The sequence below is a fragment of the Neofelis nebulosa genome, chromosome 9 (genome assembly GCF_028018385.1).
Source record: "Neofelis nebulosa isolate mNeoNeb1 chromosome 9, mNeoNeb1.pri, whole genome shotgun sequence".
Classification (NCBI taxonomy): domain Eukaryota; kingdom Metazoa; phylum Chordata; class Mammalia; order Carnivora; family Felidae; genus Neofelis; species Neofelis nebulosa.
The window spans coordinates 14,818,281-14,827,832 of NC_080790.1; the positions used below are offsets into that span (position 1 = coordinate 14,818,281).

Consider the following 9,552-nt stretch of genomic DNA (forward strand, 5'->3'; position numbering starts at 1 on the left):
GGGAACCTTTTCACACATTAGCAATGTCTCAGCTTTGGTCTTCTTGGATAATTTTACAGATTGTTGCTCAAATTAGTGGATTCTGTAATGGAGCAAAGTAGATACACGAGGTGGCCAGGAGCTACAACTCTGTGCACAGACTACTCTATAGTGGCCTTGGGATTGGGCCACGTGGCCACAGGAGCAGCCAGAAAAGAGGAAGGGGCAGGTGAAGCGAAAATTCAAGCCAGGCATTTCAACTTCAGCCCTTAGCCAACGAGGTCATTTTCCACGTGTTCTTGGCTTCCACTAGATTAAATGTCTCCTAAATGTTGAACACACAAATCTAAGCCCATTTGATGAGCCAGCCAGGCCAGCACAATGGTACTTGCCATCCTGGCAATGTCATCTGGAGCTGGATCTTTGCGAGCACAGCTACCAAGCCAGGGCTTGAGGTTATAATTTGTCCTTTATGTCCATGAGTTGCTTGTCCTCAGAGGGGATAACCTCCGTTTCTGGGGAGCTCACTCCATCATATCTCTTAGAGGCAGAAGGGTATGGTGGTTAAAACTTTCTGACATGGACTATCTGTGTGGCTTTGGCCTTCAGTTTATTCATATATCATGTGGAAATAATAAGAGTACCCAAGTCAGAGTGGTAGCAAATATTTAATGAGATCATTCACATAAAGCAGAGTGCTTACTGCTCACAGAATCATTCTATGTGTGTAAAGTATAATTACTATCCATGCCCCCACAAGAGAATAATATAGTTTCAAACTCATTAACACAGCAAGGCTGCTACTGATTGTTCAAGCTCATTCCCACCCTCTCACAGAAATTCGTTATTACAGCCACACCTCACATTTTTTTTCACACCTGCTCTGCTTTAATTGCTCTGCCCCCTCTGCATGGAAAGCTGTGATACTGTAATATAATAAGAAGTGTATACTTGATCTTTGTTCCCAATTCCTGGCACAGAACTGCCAAACTCTTGGAGTTTCCTGAGTGATAGAGGAGAAAGGAACATCTCTTATTTTTCATAATATATCCCTTTCAACCATACGTGAGTTTATACTAATGGGGTGACTTGTGGAAAGCTCCAAAAGATGGAGGGATGCTTCCAGGAGAACCAGCCATGTGATTACAGGGTTATAACTTTCAGGGTCTTCCCCAACCTCCTCAGGAAGGGGAGAGGGGCTGGAGATTTTCAATTACCGGTGGCCAATGATTTAAGCAACCATGCCTATGTAACGAATCCCCCACAAAAACCCCAAACAACAGGGTAGAGAGAGGTTCCTGGTTAGTGAACACATTGAGGTGTTGGGAGGGTAGTGAACCCAGAGAAGGCATGGAAGCTCCATGAACCCCTTCCCACCTTGCCCTATGCTTGCTTCTCTTCCTTCTTGCTGTTCCTGAGTTGTATCCTTTTATAATAAACTGGTACACTAGTAAGTAAACTGTTTTCCCAAGTTCTGTGACCTGTTCTAGCAAATGTACCAATCCAAGGAGGAGTTGTGGGAACCCCCGTTTATGGCCAGTCAGTTAGAAGTACAGGTGACAACCCAGGCCTTGCAATTGGTTTATGAAGTGGGGGACAGTCTTGTGGACTAAGCTCTTAACCTGTGTGGTCTGTCCAGTTAGTATAGGAATTTAAATTGTAGGACACTCAACTGGTGACTGCCGAGAACTAGAGAATTGCTTGGTGTAGAAAAACCCACACATCTGATGTCAGAAATGTTGGTGTGAGTATAGAAAAAAACAGTGTTGCTGTGGTTGTTGCTTAATGCCTTTACGGACTTTTATTTCTTACTACATCCTTGTAGCAACTCAAAGCCATCCCACTCAGGAAGTCTTCTCATAGCTATCTTTCAGGACGAGATAAGTGTCCATTCCTTGCTATCTTGCTTTCTGCATGAAACTCAAGTCTTCTCCCACCTGGATTGTTGAGACAGAGACTACATTTTTTCATTCTGCTATCTTCCCCAGCATGACCTAACAGAAAGTTGGTGCTCAGTAAACATCGAATGAAATTGTAAATGGACAAATAAGTTTAACAGATTGGGATACTTGCATTGTGTCCAGGCTTATGAGGTGTCAGCCAACATGGTATGACTTCATAGATGCAAGGAAAGTGGCCTGATGTCCTCAAGCGCCCTTCCACCAGGGGCCTCATTTCTCAGAGCTCCACTCATTCATCTATCCTTGCATAGGCACAACACTGTGCTGGATTCCTGTAGTATAAAACACAATCAGACCTGGATGCTACTCCACAACAGTCTTCCCCTGTGCTGATGGTTTTAAATCCCTATTTTGAGTTTGGACAGTGTGTGCACAGGAAGCTCTTCTCTAAATGTCCTTTATGCCTTTGGAACATGAATGAAGGATCTCAGATACATTCTGGCTAGGGCACTGAGGGAGAAATAGGGAGAACCTGAGGCCTCTGGGCATTTAGAGAGGGCCAGGGAAATGATTGTCAGGGAGGAAAGGAAAGAGCTAGAGGGGGCCAAGTCAGAATGTCTCTGCTTAAGACACATCACTGAAGGAGCTGGCCCAGGAGGAAGGCTTATTAATAATTAGTCTCAGCGGGAAAGGGATCTGAAAATAATGATGCTCTAAAAGAAAGAGTCTATCTTGGAACTAAATAGACCGTAGTTTGAATCTCATCTCTCCCCTTAGTAGCTAGAAAGACCTGGCCAAACTTCATAGTCTCTGATCTTCAATTTCCTCATCTTTGCAAATGGAGATGGCCTCATGGTGTTTGTTGTGATGTTTAAATAAAATTTAGTGGGGCACCTGGGTGGCTCAGCCGGTTAAGCGTCCGACTTCAGCTCAGGTCATGATCTTGAGGTTTGTGAGTTCAAGCCCCGCGTTGGGCTCTGTGCTGACAGCTCAAAGCCTGGAGCCTGTTTCAGATTCTGTGTCTCCCTCTCTCTGTGACCCTCCCCTGTTCATGCTGTCTCTCTCTGTCTCAAAAATAAATAAACGTGAAAAAAATTTTTTTTAATAATAAATAAATAAATAAAATTTAGTACCAAACAGCCAGTTAGATTGTATGTGCTCAATAAATGCCACTCTTTTCTCCTCTCCTACTAAGTACAAAGCAATCTCTGTGCTTTGATGTGCTTTCAATCGACATGGCTATATATCTCTTCACATACAAATCAAGAAAGCAGGTAGGGCACCTGGGTGGCTCAGTCGGTTAAGTGTCCGACTTCGCCTCAGGTCATGATCTCACACTTGGTGAGTTCGAGCCCCACATCGAGCTCTGTGCTGATGGCTCAGAGCCTGGAACCCGCTTCGGATTCTGTGTGTCTCCCTCTCTCTCTGCCCCTCCCTGCTCACCTCTGCGTCTCTCTCACTCTCTTTCAAAAATAAACTTAAAAAATTTCAAATCAGGAAAGCAGGGGCTGCAGGCAAAGCAGATGCTGTGCTGACTTCAGGCACGATGTGGCTAGGGCTGCTTGGGTCTACATCAGGTAAGACAGCCTAACCAGGATTCAGAAGAGACTTAGATGGATTCCCTCAAGATGAGCCCAGTCCCTCCTTAAGATAAAGCTGCTGGAAGTGCTATCCTTGTAGCTCCAGACACTAGGAGAGCTGACTGGTGGGGCAGCACTGGCCCCCTAGCTCTAGCTCTTACCTGTTGGTAGCCAGAAGCTGGTCCCACTGCTCTCCCAGAGTCTGCCTGATACTGTGGGCAGGCACATAGGGTGAGAGGTGGGGTGGGGCTGTGTTTCATTCAAACATGCAACTTCAAAGTCTCTGGGGATGTCATCTGGCATGGACGAGAGTCAGGGGCAGCTGGAACTGTGGAATTTCCAGTTACAAAAGGTCCCATTCAGAGCTGCATGCCCTGTTGCACAACAAGGGAACAAGGAGACATTTGATGGCATTAAAAAGCCCTTGAGCTCAAAACAAAGGGACACAACTCTCTCTGCATTGTCTTCTGAGCTTTAGACCTGGCTTGTGTGATGGGAGGTTATAAAAACAGGTGACATCTTATCTCAGTCTGCCTTGACAGAAAGCTAGCTTCTGGACATAGACCTGGAGGCAGTGCCCTCTGACGTGGGTCCCCCCTTAAGGCTCTAGCATCCATTTAATCTGGGCAGTAAAAGAGCTGGGTCAAAGACCCAGTCAGCTGGTACATAAATAAGAGCTCTCTGAGACTCATCTCCCTCATTCTGATAACCAATCCATTCCCCCATTGCTTCCTGCACCACTCCCATATCCATCCCTATTATACTGTCCATTTAGCCCATGAGTTCTGAAAGTGACCTGAGAGGCACAATCTCTGAAACCATGTCTAAAAACTTCCACAACAGTCCCAAATCATAGTGTCACCCTGAGCTGAAATTCATATTTAAGAGGTTACTCCAATAAGCTGTATGTGCGAGAGCATCTTATATACATAGTTCATGATTTATTCCTTATACCTGGATGAGGGAACAGAAGCTCAGAGAAGTTGTCCTCGGCCCAGTACTAGTAAGTGACAGAACTGTGGATTTTCACCCATCAGCATCATCATGACATCTGCGTCAGCCCCTCACATACAGTATTTGCCATTGTAAGAGAATCCACCTCCCCCAGTGGTGATCATGCAATGGACATGAGCCATGGTAGACATTGGTGGATACTGCTGGAATCTTCTGGAGTGCCTTTAAAAGAGCTTAGCACAGAGCTTTTAAAAAATTGATTCTAAAAATAATCTAATTATTTATGCTGAGCATATATGTACACTGAGCAGTATCTGATTTTGCTAATTTCTCCATGCACTAGTGGCTCATATCCCATTTCTAAATTAGAAATTTCATAAATCGCTGTAAGTGTGCACCTTCAGAAGCATAATTATAAGCAGCACAATGTATGTTTTAAAGTGTGAAACACTTAAGTTTCAAGAACACGGTATCCCTGTGCAGACAGAAAAGGTAATTACTTACATGCCAACTCACGACTGGGAAAATGAGGTCACCAAAGAGACCTTAACAATGGAAATCTTGTGTTTCTGGGGCACATGTTCAGTCAGAGACATGAAATTTTAAAGAATCTTCATCTGCAGGAATGATGCCAGCTCCTCTCTCCTGCACATCCTCTCTGTGGATTAATCATCGGGCCCCCGGTAACCACAATGTGACCGCTATGTGAGGCGCCTTCTTCCCTGAAACAATGAAGTTCTGTCCGTTTGTCTTTGGGAGGCATTTACAGCTCGAGGACATCGCTCTGTTTTATTTCAAGTGCTCAGCGCTGGCTTCTTGGGACATGGCTGGAAGGGGTGTTGAGCTGGATTGGGCAATAACAAATGTTCCAGTGGGACACTGAGACATTCTTACCATGTAGGGCACCCAGCAGGGACACATTTTGAAAGGTGAGGAAGGCAAGAGTGTGTTTCATAAAGCCCAGTGTGAACACGTTTCCCCAGTACTCTGGTGAAGCTGTGAGGGTCCTGGTCTCAAGGCCTTAGTGGGGTCTTCCTCATGTAAAGATTATATGACAGGGAGGAACACAATTGCTAGAGCCCTGACTTTGTCTCGATAACTGGTGAGATGAAATCGTCTCTGTTCGTCTGGCTGCGTAGAGCTCCGGAATGCGGTAGCTCTGCCTGAGGGGCCCCCGTGGAGTATACAGAGCAACATTGTCATTCCCAGAAGAAGGTGGCAGCCGCCTTGCACAGTAGGCTGCCCTCCCACCCCCATGCATAAAGGCAGCAACCCAGAGTTTTTAAAATAATAAACAGCTGGCCATGGGCTCCCAACACAAACTGCAGAATACCAGTACAATTCGACTTGACTGAACAGGTTTTAGACCACAACACAGGAAACCCAGAGTCCAAAGGCTTCCCACTCCACACACTGTGCCTCGGAATCCATTAGAATGATCATCTTGAAGCTTCGTGTCTGGGAGAGAATCTCCTACATAGCAGCCAAGGAGGGGGAGATTCAAAGGTCTTGAGTTAAGCCATCTTGCTTCCTGTCTTTGGGATATGCAAATGCAAAAGTCACTGGGGTTCTGAGCGTCATGTGGACATGACTCCTTCTCCCCAGGTCTGAGTGGGTCTCTCTACTTGAGTGATTTGCAGGGCATCTGGGTAGCTCAGTCAGTTGAGTGTCCGACTTCAGCTCAGGTCATGATCTTGTGGTTCAGTTTGTGAGTTCAAGCCCCACATCAGGCTCGCTGCTGTCAGCGCAGAGCCCACGTCAGTTCCTCTGTCCCCCCCTCTCTCTGCTCCTTCCTTGCTTGTGCTCTCTCAAAAATAAATAAAAACATCTTTAAAAAAGTAACTCTCCAACCTCCCTCCTCTAACTCAGAGCTGGACACAGGGAAAGCACAGGCTGGGAGATGAGGAAGGACAAGGTCTCAATCAAGTTCATAAAAAAGACCTCTTTAGCAACCCTGTTCTGAACTTCTAGAGTGATGTTGGTGCAAGAATGGCAGTAGTAACTCCTCTGCAGTCTGAAAAAACTGGAAACAACCAAAGACTGGGAATCGGAGAAACTGGATTTTCTTTCTGGCTCTATTACCTGAAGATCATGTGACTTCGGATAGATTATTTACCTTTCCTGGGACTCAGTTTCCCCATCTACACCTATAAAATAAAGGTAATAACAAACTTGCCCTGGGGTCATGCCATAGTAGATAACTAATATCAATTATGTAATTAACTACTGATTGAAGGCTTAATAGCTACCTCAAAGTTGCTGTGTTAACTGAGATGGTCTCTGACACTTGTCTCACAAATGATAAACATGTGCAACTTAGAAAGTCTGATAAGGAAGCCTACCTCTCCAAGAAGCCTGGAGAAAGCTTCTCAAGATGTGGGGATTCACAAAATGTGGGCTGCAGAACACTGATTATGTGACATATTAACAGGTATTCTGTGCAGGGAAATTTTCATGGGGAAATAGGAAATTCTGAGTTAAACAAATGTAAATAGGTTTCTGTGCTGTAGATTTTTCTAGGGTGTGTTGTAAATTTGTGAGAGACATCCAAGGCCACTTTTTCCAAGTTCACCTAGTCATTGAGCCCCTTTCCATGTGGTTCTCCAGAATCTTGTCTTCTTGAGTGATATACTAAAGACCAAAGTCAGGAAAATAACTGCTTTAGACATATCCTTGCAAAGGAGTTTCCATGGAGCCCCTCCTAGGCAATAAACCTTTTGGTTTCAGTGGCTGAATATGTATTTATTCCCTTGCCAAGTATTTCACAAGACTGTGCCCACTTCAGGTTATTTCGGGCTATCAGCATGCTTTCATAATAAATTGTTTTCATCTGCAAAGTGGAAATAAATATTGGTAAAGAGAACGGAGCAGCCAGCAATTTGAGTTCCTATCTCACCAGTATCTAGATACTTCCAGGTGATGGCATATGAGCTGCACCCTTTAAACCCTGAGCAGGAGCCACATCCACAGAGGTTAAAGTGAAGGAGCTGGGTGACAGAAACAGCCCCACAACTTCCAGACGGAAGGAATGAGGTAAAGGAACCCTATTGTCTCCTAAGGGTCTGAGATACTCAAGAAGCCACCAAAGGCCCCTGCAGGAATCATGAGTATGTGCCATAGAAGAGCCTAGAAAACAAAGGACTAGCTTCTCCAAAATAACCCATATGCCTAGGTCAATACAGTGATACCAAAAACCAGGAGCTGGTGACAGATCTTCATTCATGGTTATCTTCATGTGTATGAATAGAAACAATTAGCCCATGACAGAGTTTTGGAGCCCCTCAATGGAAACCAGATGATATCTGGCATTGGTGTTTTCTCACCATCTTAGAAAAAAAGCTTCCCTTTTGGGGAGATGAACTTGCTAGTCTGGGGGTTGGGGAATATCAGAAAACTGGTCTACCACCTCAAAGAGGGGAGCTGTTTTTCCAGGTTGCTGGGACAACTCAGTGACAAGCTTAAGGAAGCCCCTTTGTGAGGAGCTTGAGGCACAAGTCCTGCCTGGGATCAGCAATTCTGAGCCTGTCCCCAGGGTCCTGTCACTCCACAGTTAACACTCCTGAATTTACAGTCTCCGAAGTCATCTTCAAACTTGCCTGGATGAGAAGGGGGGGGGGGGGGGGAGAAAAAAAGGAAAAAATATTCAGAGAAAATACATTTATTCATTAATGATTGCTAAAAAGCTTCAAAATGCTGAGTTTAAAAAATATATTTTGTGTATTCATTGATGTATTCACTCAGAACCAATCATCAAGACTCTCCTGTGCTAGAGATTGGTGATCAAAGAATGAATGACGCTAGTTGATGCCCTCGAGGAGTCCACAGTCGGTTGGGGGAGGGGAAAAACTCAGTCTCACAGCCCACAACGTGGAATATTCCATAGAAGACACAGGGAACTGTAGGAGAACTGAGGTAAGGTTCTGAATCAAGTCCGAAGGGAGGCTCTGCTATAACACATCCTCGGCTAAGGTTGAGCATGACAGCAGTTGGTCAACCAAAGAAAGGGGCTGAAGAGAGAAGGTTTCCAGGCCAAGGAAGCAGATAGAAGGGATGTCCTTGTCCCACTTTTTCCTATTCCCTGCATCTGCTTCCTGTTGTTGCTATAACAAGCTACCACAAGTGTAGTAGCTTACAACAATACAGACTTATGACTATAGAGTTCTAGAGATCAAAAGTCTGAAATGGGTCCCATGGAGCTGCAGTCAAGGTGCCCGCAGGGAGGCTCTAGGGGAGAATTCATTTCCTTAGCTCTTCAAGATTCTAGAGGATGCCCACATTCCTTGGCAGGTGACTCCCAGCCAGCAATTACATCACCCTGACCTTTACTTCCATGTTCACTTCTCTTCAAACTCTCACTCGCCTGCCTCCCTCTTCCCCTTATAAGGACCCTGTGATTACACTGGGCAGCATGGATAATCCAAAATAATCTCCCCACCTCAAGATCCCTAACTTTATTCTATATTCACTCATATCTACAGAGACGCTTTTACCATGTAAGGTAGCATATTCACAAGTTCTGGGATTAGAACATGGACATTTTTGGGAGGGCCACCATTCTGACTACCATACCATTTATGGCACTAAGTTTCTCCACTCATAAAATGGGTTGGATCTCATGGCCTCTAAGAACCTGTCCAGTTCTGTCTACCAGTGGGTAGCAGATAGTTATCCAAAGATTAGAGCCTGGCAGACCATATCAGGAGACTGATATGACTTTCCATTCTAGGTGCCTAAACAATTGAAACAGCTTTAGATTCCTGGTCTTTGGTATGAGACAAAAGCCCGAGAGTATCTCCACTACACATGCTCTGCCCATGGTTCTGCAGTCACCTGATAGAGACATCAGGAGATTGACCCATCCATACCTGGAACAAAGGGAAGGCAAAATAAGATTCTCTTCCTTTACTAGAAGGAAAACCTTGTTCTAAAAGTGCTCAGGTCTCTAGGATAAAGGACCTTTTATAAATTTTTTAAAACATTTTTTATGTTTATTTTATTTTTGAGAGAGAGAACACAAAGGGGAGGGGCAAAGAGAGAAAGGGAGACACAGAATCCAAAGCAGGCTCCAGGCTCTGAGCTGTCAGCACAGAGCCCAATGCAGGGTTCAAACTCACGGACTGTGAGATCATGACCTGAGC

General features: G+C 44.9%; 1 long non-coding RNA gene across 2 annotated transcripts; it reads right to left on the reverse strand.

Moving 5' to 3' along the window:
* Positions 1–628: 628 nt before the first annotated feature.
* On the reverse strand, positions 629–8,005 carry LOC131484412 (uncharacterized). 2 transcript variants are annotated; one of them, XR_009248232.1, is made up of 3 exons: positions 4,919–8,005; positions 3,622–3,834; positions 629–2,212 (listed from the first exon to the last, which is right to left on the reverse strand). It is a non-coding gene; the product is annotated as an uncharacterized LOC131484412 (long non-coding RNA). The 2 variants fall into 2 exon arrangements; XR_009248231.1 differs by lacking the exon at positions 4,919–8,005 and adding an exon at positions 4,415–4,910.
* Positions 8,006–9,552: the final 1,547 nt, after the last annotated feature.